Below are 12,487 nucleotides of genomic sequence, written 5' to 3' on the forward strand. Positions count from 1 at the left end.
TGGAGGGTAGGAGAGTGGACGGGATGCTTTTTTTATAATATTTCCATAGAGCACGCTTCGAAAAGTGACAATTTGAAATGCTCACCCTTGAATCTTTCTCCGTTTCTCACAAAAATGTGATAAAGGAAAAGATTTTCCGTAACTTTCATGGTCATGTGTTCAGTTATGCAGTGTGCTTAAAGGCATGTTTGTGTTGTGTGCCGGTACGTATACAGCAGGTATTTTGTCAGCTTATAGTCAGACCGTCCCGCTGCTGCCCCTTCTGTAGGACTAACAAGCTTTTGCTACAAATGCTGAATGTAAAGCAGTTTCTGTGGAGGACAATAATAATAATATTAATAACAATCAAAACTGTTCTGTGTATCTGGTCTTCCATATTTCCTTAATGGATATGGTTGACATAAACATATGCAGCACCTTACAAGTTTCACTGTCTAGTTATTAATATAAATGGATTTAAATCATAATCTGATGAGCCATTTAAGACACCTATGGAAAAACAGCTATTGAGTTAGTCACCAGGAGACCATTTATCCTGCACTGAAACACTCAAAAACATCAGCTTGCGTGACTTAAAAGCTTGTGTTCTCAGCACCCCCTGGCATTATTATGAAAAATGGACCAAAGCCCAAAACCGACCTTACCTGTTACACTCTTGCTTATTAGGTTGCCACGCTGTGAGGTCGCTTGATGCCGCGATTATGAAAAATGGAACACTGCCCACTGTGATTATTGGAGTTTTTAATCAGGAGAGGTAACCTGCTATTCAGAGGTGGGAACTGAACTGCAAACAGGTGCGATGGGTGTGAATTGGGGCAGGGAGGTCATAGACAGCGCGTGTGCTTTTGTGCTCGGGTTAGAGAAGTCAGAGGGAGAGCGATGATGACGCTAAAGAAGTGTGAGCACTGATATTGGCAGTTTAAAAGGCTTTGAAAGATGTGAAAATTTAATTTGGATGGGAGGTTATTAACAGGCGTTTGCATAGAGGTAGAGGTTAAATTAGTGTTCCGATACAAGAGGCATTTAAGAAGCTACATGATAGTTTTGGAAGTTGATGTGTCTTTTCTTATTTTAGCTTGATAAAGCTTCACATTCATGGTGAAAAAAAAGGATTTATACCAGAACGTCTCGAGGAGAGTGGGGCCTTTAAGTCTTCAGTGGCTTTGAAGAAGTCAGCTAATGACTGAATGAGAAAATAATAATTTAATAAAATACATAGTGTATGCATAGGTATTGCTCAAATACAGGTTTGAGAGAGGGAAGGAGACGATACTGATGGCTTTGAGTAAGGCTGGGGTCAGTTCTGTGAGAGGTAAATTGATTTTTGGAGAAGCTGTGACACAAATATCCAAATTGCTAATGTACTCTTTGGTGAAAGTAACCCTTACTATATACTATAACCACCTACCTTGAGATTTTGCTGTATAGTGTTGACACATCTGACGATCCTTCGGACTTGGTTCATATCTCGTCTTCTCACCTGTACCTGTCTCGGTAGCTCATACTGAGTTTGGAAGTCCTCTCATTAGCAATCAGCAGAGTGGTATGAGGCTTTGTAAGCATCATCAGTGAATTGTTCAACATTTCACAGGGATTCACTTATTAATCTCACACATAACAGCGTTTCCTCCAAAGATAGTGTAAGTTACAGAACAGAGCAGAACGACTGGAGGTCAGTCTTTCCACTTCAGTCTTATCACAAAACTTTCCATATGGCTGTAACTACAGGCCAGCTCCTATTTGCAATTTATATTAAGATGATTTTCAAAGAGGTGATCAAAGAGCCCTTTGAAGATTCTCAAAGTAATAAGGCTGATTGGAATAGGCCAAGGACATGTGTGGGAGTGCGTGTGTGTGCGTGCACATGCCTCTAAAGGGTACATGTGTGTGCGCCTGCGTGAGCATGTGTATAAAGCTAGAGTCAATGCTTATATTTAGTATTCATCTCAATGTGAATCTGTAAGTCATTTCATCAGATTAGCGGACTTGTGGTTTAGTCTCATTATGTCTAATCAAGGTCAGACGCTGTGAGAGCCTCTAACTTTCTCAGCCACATTGATCCTCACAGCTGTGTGTGCGTGTGCATGCAGCAGATTGTGCGCATGATTTTGCGTGTTTATGCTTTTAGCAGAACACAGTATAGTGTATGTGCGTGTGGTGAAAGTAGCACTAGAGTTGAGCCATTTTTAGGAATGCCATCACAGAATTGTTCATAGATAATCCAGTGAATGCAGCTCCTGAACAATGAAGTCACATCGTTTTTCGGTCACTGTAAACAGAAGGGTGACATATTAAAAGAAAAACAAACATCAAATGTTGTAGTAAGCTGCCACAAGACACCAGAACAGCTTCAGTGAGCTTTGGCATCTCTGGAACACCGTTCTTCCAGCAGAGACTGTAACAGAGAGCACTTCGTAACACTTCAGCCCATAATCTCCCATAGGTACCACTCAGTGACTTCTACTGCTCTGCTAAGCATCTGCGCTCGTATTGATAATATACAAAAGGGTGACAAAGGAAAGTCCTGAAAATGAGCAGAGAAATAGATCCCCCAACCCTAACTATCACCACCACTCTCCACCACTCTCCTTTGATCGGATCAGGCCTCATTTTCGTGCCTTCTTCCTCATCCTGAATGCACGGATCTGTATATCTTTCTGTCAGTTTGCTATCCTTGGACCCTCTGAACCTTTCTCTACCAGCTTCTATCACATCCTCTTCTCTGTCCTCTTGGTCTTCCTCTCTTGTATGTCCTCCACTTTCTGATCTGAGTTCAGTTTGAGTAATGCCTTTGATTGAATTGATTTCCCTGGGAGGGGATCGATGGGCTGATCCCCAAGACCTCTGGTCGACTGCTGATTAACTATGGACCTCCGATGACGCCTCTGAAAGTACACACACACACACACACACACACACACACACACACACACACACCGGCTCCTCAGGAGTTGTCTGTAATTACACATCTTGAAATGAATCTGGGCCTGGAGGGGATACTGGAGAAAATGCTCAATCAGATGAGTAGTGGATGATGCATGGAAGCACACAATGCTCTGCAGTGCAGACATCATCCCTCAGTCGTTGTGGCAGCCAGGGCTGTCAAAATTGTGCAATTTGATTATTCTTTACACATAGGTGAGAACCATTTGAATATCTGTTTTTGTGCATTACTGTATCTCCATAAGAGTGCAAACCAATAAAACGAGAGACATATTATTTGTACAGTATTTCAACATGTTGTACAATTATTTGTTCCTTTCATCTTGCATTTCATTTTCAATCACTGAAAGTGGCGTAAAAGGTGCCGGTCCACATGTCCTGCAAGATTTCAATGTCCCTGTCAAACGGGGCAAGTTTCATCAAATATTATCTGATTATGGACCCCATTATTCCATGTTTTTCGTGTCCAAGTGACTAATGGTTTTCCATTATTGAATGAGATTGCTGCAGCCAGCAGACGCGAAACGGATGCATTGTCGTCCCTGCGGGCGTTTGCGCACCTTCAATGTACGTCCACTAAAACTGTTCTCAGATTGTCTTATTGAGCATTATAGAAATGATCCCCACAGAGATACCTTTTTGTTAAAGAGTAAAATTCATCTTGTTTGCCGCTGTATCGCTCTCACTAAAACCACCAGAATCCATTCACAGAAACAGAAATTTTCTCATCATAAAACATGACAGAAACAAAATAAAACTCGTCAAATCCTTCTTGGTTCATTCTTACACCGTTCCAGTAATCAGCAGCATAATCAATCATCGATCAGTGACTCTGCCTTGTTCAAAATAAAAGCCTTAATTCACCGAATCAGGAGAGGATAGAGAGAGGAAAAGAGAAAATTTACAATTAAATGTCTTAAAATCAGTGACACACACACACACACAGGCACAGTTAATGTTCATTATTTACCGTGAGACAAACTTTTTATTCCTGCACGGTCGAGCACCAATTTTCACTTTCCACTCTCTTGAACAATAAACATCCAGATTCAAAAGATAATGGATGTAAAGCGAATTAACAATCATTAAACATTCTTAATTGACCTAATCCAGGAAATCTTACTCGATGACTCAATGCCACAACTCAGTTACACACAATCATCCATTTTCCATCACTGACTACCGTCCGGTCATCTGGGAGTTTTTTCCTAACTGTTAAATATACTTAATGTGCTTCGCTGTGGGGTGCTCATGTTCATAATCCATGTACCAGACATCAGAGCTGTGATTTTCTGAAGTCTAGACATTACAAAGTCAGCATCCATTTTCTCTGAGTGGCATCAGGAAGATCCTGCAGTCTGACAATCAGTGCTGATTGGAGGAGCTGCGGAGACTCTCTCAAGCGTTATATAAACTCCATCTTTATGTGTGTGCACTCCTCTGGCTCTGCTGCTGCATATCAACGTACACTCTAGGGATTAAAGTGAGCCCTTCCCGCCACCCAAGTGTCCCTCTGTAGATAAACGTTATTGAATTGCAACATCAGACGCTCAGCCAGCCACACTCAGCCGCACATCGGACCAGCGCGCGACACTCTTTACGGTCCCCGTTTTGCAGTGATGCTCGAAAACTTTGGATGTGGAGAGAAAAGTGTTGAAGAGTGCTCAAGCTTTGTATTATTTGGAGGATAGTTTATATTCATAGCATAAAGGTCTGGTATGATCAGGAATCTAATCGTCACCCCACTCAGCCCACTCAGGCATATTCCAAAGTCGGAGGAATGCCGACGAAGGCTGCGCTGAAAAGCCTCTGAACTCATTGTGAAACATAATGGGGGGAGAAAAGACAAACACAAACTGGAGATTTGATAACTTTAGAAGTCAAGTGATCTCACTTCACACAACATGGTGGAGGCGCTTATTGAGATAAAACTGAGAAAACAACAATCTTATTTCCCTTGAGATCTGCTATGATTTTAAAGCGCTTAGATTTCCTTTTATTCCAAAGACAAAAGTACTCAGCACCTCCACGCTCAGAACAAACATTCCTGTGATAGTCAAACGTGTCGCTGGGTGTTTTGAATGCAGCGTTCCACCTTGCTTATGTTTTTAATACATACTTCTTACTGATCGTCTGATTAGATCTTCTCGCCATCTTCCCCAACACCACGGGGCATTAAAACTGCAATAATTTCAAACTTTGCTACTTATTTCATTCCATGTGATGAAACCCATTCATCTCAAGACACAAACTGTCAAAGCAGAGCCTTTCATCACAGCATGACTTCTCCCTTGCTTTTTGTAGCCTTGATTTATAGAGCTCATATTGAGTCACTACTGACTTCTTCAATTTCTTTTTCAAACGGTAATTAAACCGCTGCTGAGGAGAAAGCTAGAGAAGATATTGAAATTGGACAGAGAGACAGCTGGAGGGACACCTGCTCCTGGCCTTGGTACTGCTTAGTAAAACAGGTATTGCATCTTTTTAAGTCTTGAGTCTAATGAATGTTTCTACGTGCAGTCATGATTTGTCAGTCATGACTGCAGGATGTTCATCACTGATGACAATGATTGCTCTTTGATGACATGACTGCATTAAATTGTTGTGTGGATGCAAGACTGGTACTATTATTGCTATTTTTAACCATGCTAGCAGCATGGCTAAGGGGATGGCAATGTACAGCTCTGGTTGGTTGGAAATGGTTTGATTTCCACAAAATTTTTTATGTTCCCTACAATTATGCCTGCTGATGTTGGTGCCCCCCATTTACTGCCACCAGCAGGTCAAATCTTTTTCATATCCAGTGAAATATCTCAACAGCTGGACTTTGTGTTTTGAGCCAATTAACAAATGTCGACATGCTAACATGCTAAACCGAGATGGTGTAAGAAGATTGTCATTGTGAGCATATTAGCGTATTAATTTTAGCATTTTGTTGAGTGTTCTTAACAATAAGTTAAGAAGAAGTTTTTGCAACAAGATAAAAGTGTCTGAAAGCCTGACTAATATTATTTATGCATTGCATTATTTAATTTGTGGTGAGCAGCTTTTTATGCAAAGGTGACCCACTGCACATGCAAGTCTCATGTAAATTTGCATAAAAAAATAATTTAATCAAAGAGAAATCTGATGTTTAATAATCTGGCACTGGCTCAAGATATCAGTCTGTGACACCAGCTGTCCTTTGGTGACAACTTAAGTTGAAACTTGAACTTGTGCAGCCCTCCGCCTTCATCTCTCTCTGTCCCCGCTGTCATCAGTTCCACCTGCTGCTGTGTACTGAGGTGGGATTTTCCTTGTCTGTGTCTGCAGAGACAATAGACAGGTCAGCATATTATAGCACGGAGGCAAGAGGTTGTGCTAGTTAATTATTTTGGAATATGAACGGGAAGGATTCAGTGAGTTGCATTGTTGGACGGCTTCAATTTCATGCTTGAGGCAGCGGTAGTGCCAGGCGTAATTTCCCAGGTGGCCCTACTCTCCCTCTCTCTCCCTCCCTCCCTCTCTCTCTCTCCCTCTCCCTCCCTCCCTCTCTCTCTCGCTCTCTCTCTCTCTCTTTACCTGTACAACACATTCTCAAATGTGCACAAAAAATCAGAGACAGAAAAAGACACAGTCCTATGTAGTTGTAGAGTGTGTGTGTGTGTGTGTGTGTGTGTGTGTGTGTGTGTGTGTGTGTATTTTGAGGTCACTCTGATCTTCTACTTCAGAGTCAGAGTTGTGTAATTTGTCTCCAGTCTCTTGCTACATATTCTTTAAATGGGGTCCTCTGTTGCCCTGAGCTGAATTTCACTTACTGGCTACACACACACACACACACACACACACACACACACACACACACACACACACACACACACAGGCACACACACGCACCGACCTTTCTTAACTACAGTCATTCACTTTCTTTTCATCCTTTGGATAGTTTGCTGTGATTGAAATTGTTGTTGTCTGTTTCAGTGGCAACTATAATCAGTTGGTGACTGCAGATTTCAAAGAAGAAAAACTACCTCTGAGTCACTTCTTTGACTGGCTGAACATTGCTGTGACTGCATATGATGTAATGTGTGAGTTTGAAAAGGCGACCCTGTGTTCATGTCCTCAGTACCTGCACAGTAATCCAGGCATGAACACACGGCTGTTTCATGTCTGCACACTGGGCTGCTGAGTTTCACGGCGTACAGAGGTTTCTACAGGATGCAATCCCACAATGAAGATCCACCTACTAGCATTTTCCAGACTCTCAGCCATATCACATGGTCTTCATTAGCAGATGGAGTTTGCTCAATTGTCAGTGATTTGTGAAAAAGTGAGTGAGTGAGTGGACCTTGAGTTGAGGTTGTTTTGTCAAATGACTATTTCCAAGGTGAAAAATGAGCTGTCGTGCTTTGTTTGGTTGAGGTTAGAGAAAGATTGTGGTCAGGCTTAAAAGTAATCAACATTAGCTGTTTGGTAAGAGACATGATGTGAGCCGTTTTCTCTGGTGTCCAACTCACAAGCTTTGTGCATCCAACCACCCACCCCACCTCCGCCCGAACACTGGGGTTAAGGTTAGGGTAAGGTTACGGTTAGGCAAGTACTTGTTATGGTTAAAGTTAGGGTAAGTCTCCAGGAAATGAGTGTAAGTCCGTGTAATGTCCCCAGAAGTGATGAAAACCTAACGTGTGTGTGCGCGTGTGTGTTCGCCTGCTCATAAATAATTGAAGAGAGAATACTGACAGTGAGTTTAATGTCACCGTAGATGTTGCTGGAAAAAAAACCTCCAAACATTAAAGGTCATTTCCGCCTTTCTCTCTCTCTCCTCTCACATTGTGAGCCCATCATCTCAGGCCTTCATGTGCATTGTTCTGCTTACCTTGCTGTATCTCGTGGCATCCCATTAACCACAAATGTCTTTACCTTGATTTATGTCAGTAATAAGTTAAAGTGTATTGATCCCTTAAGGAAGATACAAATATCCACCCAACCACAACATACACAACAAGAAATTGCATTTTATCTGCTGTGTGATAGCAATATTCTGCAATGATGACACCTGGGGAGCTAATCCTAAAAAGCTCTGTGAGAAAGACCCCATATATGAGAAATATTGAAAACAAAAAAAGGAATCTGTATCGGAGTCTGTAAGTAGTCTTTTATTGATATTGCTCCCATAGGTGACGGAGAGAAATCTTATAGATTCAGTGATAGACAGGACAGTTTAATGAACCAGCTCGAGGTACTCTAGGTAGCGTTTTTTAAGGTTTTTTTGTGGGTTTTTTTCGGATAAGGAATGTTTGATCTAATATTGCTTTGATTCCGTGAAAGTAAACGATTCATTCTGAGTCACAGCTTATAACAGCTTCCCATCACCCAGATGTCAATGTCATGGCTGTGTGGAGTTGAAACTGCTGTTTACAGCAAACCTGCTTCCTTGTTTACATTGTACCCTGCAATCAAACAGAGAAAACCACCTATGCAGCAACAGCCACCATGTGATTTTTCCGTCAATTCCATTCTTCCGTTCAATTAGTGACCCTTGCTCTTGGCTGGTCCCGATTGATTGGTGGTCAATATGTTTTTGCTCTCAGAGGGCGTCTGGTGCAGCTGGAACAGCCTGATGGGATTGTTTTTGCCAGTGTTTTGGTCATGTTTGTAAGGACCCACGTGTAATATCAATTAATTTTTCAGGTTTTTTTCCCTTCTTCGTTTAGCCAGGATGGGCCAAAAAAGTGCAAATCTTTTTCCTTTTCAATGTAATTTTATTTTCATATTTTTCTCCTAAGGAAACCATAAATTGCATCACTGCACCACAGACCTGCTGCCATGTATTCGGTCAAAAGGCAGATGTATGATGAATCATATAAAGCAGATGCAGAAGAGCAAACCAAGCAGCTGTAACCAGTGGCATTGCCTATAATCTTAATCCTGGTCCAACATAAAGGGCCAGGTTAAGAGATAAATAGCTGGATGGTAAACTACAAAACAACTTTTTGTATAAATCAACTGCATAATAGAAATCCCCCCCCCCCCCCCCCCCCGTGGCAGCAGGCATCAGTATAAAACTTCTGTTTTTTGCCTTTGCACAGTTAATGAATATAACACAGAAGTGACGCCCAGGACGATGCCCACTGAGGCATGCGCACGCACTGTGGAGTTGTTGTTTTCAACCATTCTCTGTGGGTTTCCACATTTTCCTCTGACTCAAATTAATTGTGCAGGAAATTGTTTTGCCAGACGGAATCAAAATTCTGCCGTTTTTCAGGCCACTAAACTTGCTAAAGCGTGTAATTTATCTGAGCCTACCTGTCATTGCAATGACTTTGAAAGGCAACTTTACACAGCCAGTAGCTTTCTTTGGCAGTCCGTTCAGACGCCCTCACGAGTCAACTACGCTCTCCACATAATTTGCCTGCCTGTTTTAATCTTCACACCCTTACCTTTGTGCCCCAACCCAGACTTTGAGTAAACTGCCACAGAGGAAATAAGCTCAGAGTTCCCTTGTCAAGTTCAGCCCCACACTCTGCATCCCAAAATAGAGGCTCTGACTCTCCTTCTCCTTCCTTTTGTCTGGCTCCCTCTCCTGCAGTCTCTCATTGGTTGAGATGTGGCACTAGCCACCGGCGGTATTTTCAATGCCCAATGTGTCGTCTACTAAACAAGCATTAAGAGGGGCCTGTTGGAAGAAAGTGGCAATTTCCTATGAGAGCGCTGGTGTCGCACTGTATTTCTTCCCCCCCCACGGCACTGACAGACCCACAGTCGAGACCGTGCTAATGGTTCCACATTTAACAAGCCCCCTCTCCTTCACACAGCCTTGAGAAAGAGAGAGAGAGAGAGAGAAAGAGAGCATCCACTCCAATTTAGCGTTACAGCAGCATCTACTCTAGACCCCCTGAAAAACTAAGTGTACCAGCTGAGAGACACGTGAGAAATCTCAGTCAAACTGACCCTATTTGGTGCGTTTACATCCACCTGTCTTTATGCACATTATATAGTAGTAGAAATATTGTAATAAAAGATTTTACATTTGAATCAGATGGAAAAGTTGATGCGTCACAAAGGAGAAGATTTGATAGAAACAGATCTTTTTCTCATAAGATCTGTATGTTAACGTGTCGTAACCACAGACAGGAGTGTGCACTGTAACCCTGGACTCTGATGCCACGGTCCTGCACTTTGTGTGTCCACCATCCACCCCGACCACGGCCCCGCCACTCCAGCGCCGCTGTACTGCAGTACATAATGCAGTGTTTCATTCACTCAGAGAAACATTGCCTCTGAGCATAATCCAGGCGGCAATTACATTTGTCACCACAATGTAATTATGAATGCAAATTATTTGTATATAGATGTAATCATTTCTAGGAGACAGGGTCGTGTTTGTCTATCCCCGCAGCGGCTTTTCAAAACCCCACACGGTGCATGTGGATCAAAGGAAACAAATGCATTCATTCACTCTCATTAAAACACGTTCTGCATATAACATGCACAGTATCTAAATGGCAGCATCGCTCTGTCCACTATCTGTGAACCTATCTTGGCTTTTCATTGCATTCTTCCCTTGTTTTGTTGCCATCCCTCTACTTTCTCCTTTCTCTGCACCTGCTCGCTCTGATCATTTTTTCCTCTCCTCTCTCTTGACTTTGATCTTTCTCTCTCCAGCAGACCCCCCCGCTCCCCACATCAGGGCTGCAATAATAGGAGATCAGCGTTCCAATGAAAGCCACTAATCAACACTAACCTTCATTTAAAATGTAATCTGATATTAACCACATACGCCCTTTCCGTAAATTGGATTTCACATTTGAAGGACGGGGGGGGGGGGTTGCAGTTACCGCAACATTTCAAGGCAGGATGTAGCGGGTCGGCCTTGGTCTCCAAGTCCAAACTCCTCATTTAGATTTAGCAGCAAGGGGTCGACCAACTAAACCGAGACTTAAGAGTCATAACATACACAGAGATGTGTGAAAAGGGATGTAACATCCTTTTTATGTGGAATATTTAAAACCTGTTTTAGTCGCAAATGAGCAACTACTGATGAATTAATCCAGTGAATTCCTGTAGGGGATCATTTCACATGAAAGGCAACATTTTGATGCTGGCTTCATGTACCATCCAGTGCTAATAAGAACCTCCACCAAAAGAAGCGGAGTTAAAGGTGTGAACCAGTTAGTGCCAAACTCAGAAAACTGAAAGCATGTATCCAACCTCTCTCTGGTCTTTGTACCCTCCTCCACTTCCATTGCCTTCCTCATTTTCCATGGCCATGAAAACGTCATGCTCCAGTTCTCTGTGTGCCATATGAGGATATGCAAAACACACACACTCATGCATTCACACATGTATTATGTACCCATGCTTACAAACAAGCAAAGGCACACACTCTGTCATGCATACACAAATATACAGTATGTTACCATCCTTACACCTACAGTACATCCATATGCAAACACATATGCATTTTAACTCATGCATACACAAATGATTCCATGCATCTGTGGGTTACACTTACACACACACACACACACACACACACACACACACAGTCACACAGTCACACAGTCAGTCAGTCGTGTTTTGGTGACATTACATAGACATTATGGGTCCCCATAAGGAAGGTGAGTCCCTGCAGCGTGATTGTGTAATCAGATTTATGTCTCCACAAACACACTCACTTATTCCCTCTCAAAGATAACTCACATAAAGTCGTTTTGGCCGTGAATTGAGTGTAATCTGGATGAAGCATTCTCCTCATGCACATCGCGAGTGATGCATTGTTTTGTAGACTGACTCGACGTCTTGACTTGACGTCAGAGCTGAAGAATTGCCATTGACCTGTGAAGTTAGATTTGCATTGCATGTGGGTGCATCGACTTGTTTTATCCATTTTCTTAACTTGACAGCTCACACTAATCCTCCGAGGCAAGCTTCACATCAAGTGATAGATTTAGGTTTCAAAGAGAAAACATTGTTCTTTTTAGAAACTGTGTGCAGGACAATGATGGTTTTTATGTTTCCTTCTCCAACTTGTCCAAGGGTAAGTACAGTGGACATTCAGTCGTCCTCAGTCAAACTTTTTGCACAATATGAGAGAGCTGAACCACAAAACACAACACTTTTATTAAGGCATCTTACTTTCATTGTCAATCAATCAGCAGATTTTTTTTTGTGACTAATTGTTTATCATTTAGTGAAAAATGCCCATTGCAACTACCCAGAGTCCAAGGTAACATCTTCATGTTTCTTGTTTTCTTCCAAAAGTACAGAACCTAAAAATATTCAGTTTACAGCCACAGATGACAAAGGAGGGTAACAAATCCTAACACCCGAGAAGCTGGAATGAGAGAATGTTTGACATCTTTTCACTACTTTTTCTCAAAAAAATGACTTCAAAACTTCCGTATGTCGAATATTATTCCTGAGCAAGTTGGAATTTATTTATTTAATAGTCTTTAGACTGTATCTCCCCTGACTAGAGGTTAGTTTTAGTAAAATCAGCTCAGAGAAAGAAATAAACACAAGCTAACTGCACTTCAAGATGTCTGCTCCTTGGAGTCTTCAC

At 42.0% G+C, this 12,487-nt stretch overlaps 1 protein-coding gene across 4 annotated transcripts in view; it reads left to right on the forward strand.

The window, feature by feature from the left end:
- lrp8 (low density lipoprotein receptor-related protein 8, apolipoprotein e receptor) overlaps window positions 1-12,487 on the forward strand; it is a 156,892-nt gene that overhangs the window by 79,388 nt on the left and 65,017 nt on the right. The window lies entirely within an intron of this gene.

This window comes from Chaetodon auriga, chromosome 3, assembly GCF_051107435.1.
Source record: "Chaetodon auriga isolate fChaAug3 chromosome 3, fChaAug3.hap1, whole genome shotgun sequence".
Classification (NCBI taxonomy): domain Eukaryota; kingdom Metazoa; phylum Chordata; class Actinopteri; order Chaetodontiformes; family Chaetodontidae; genus Chaetodon; species Chaetodon auriga.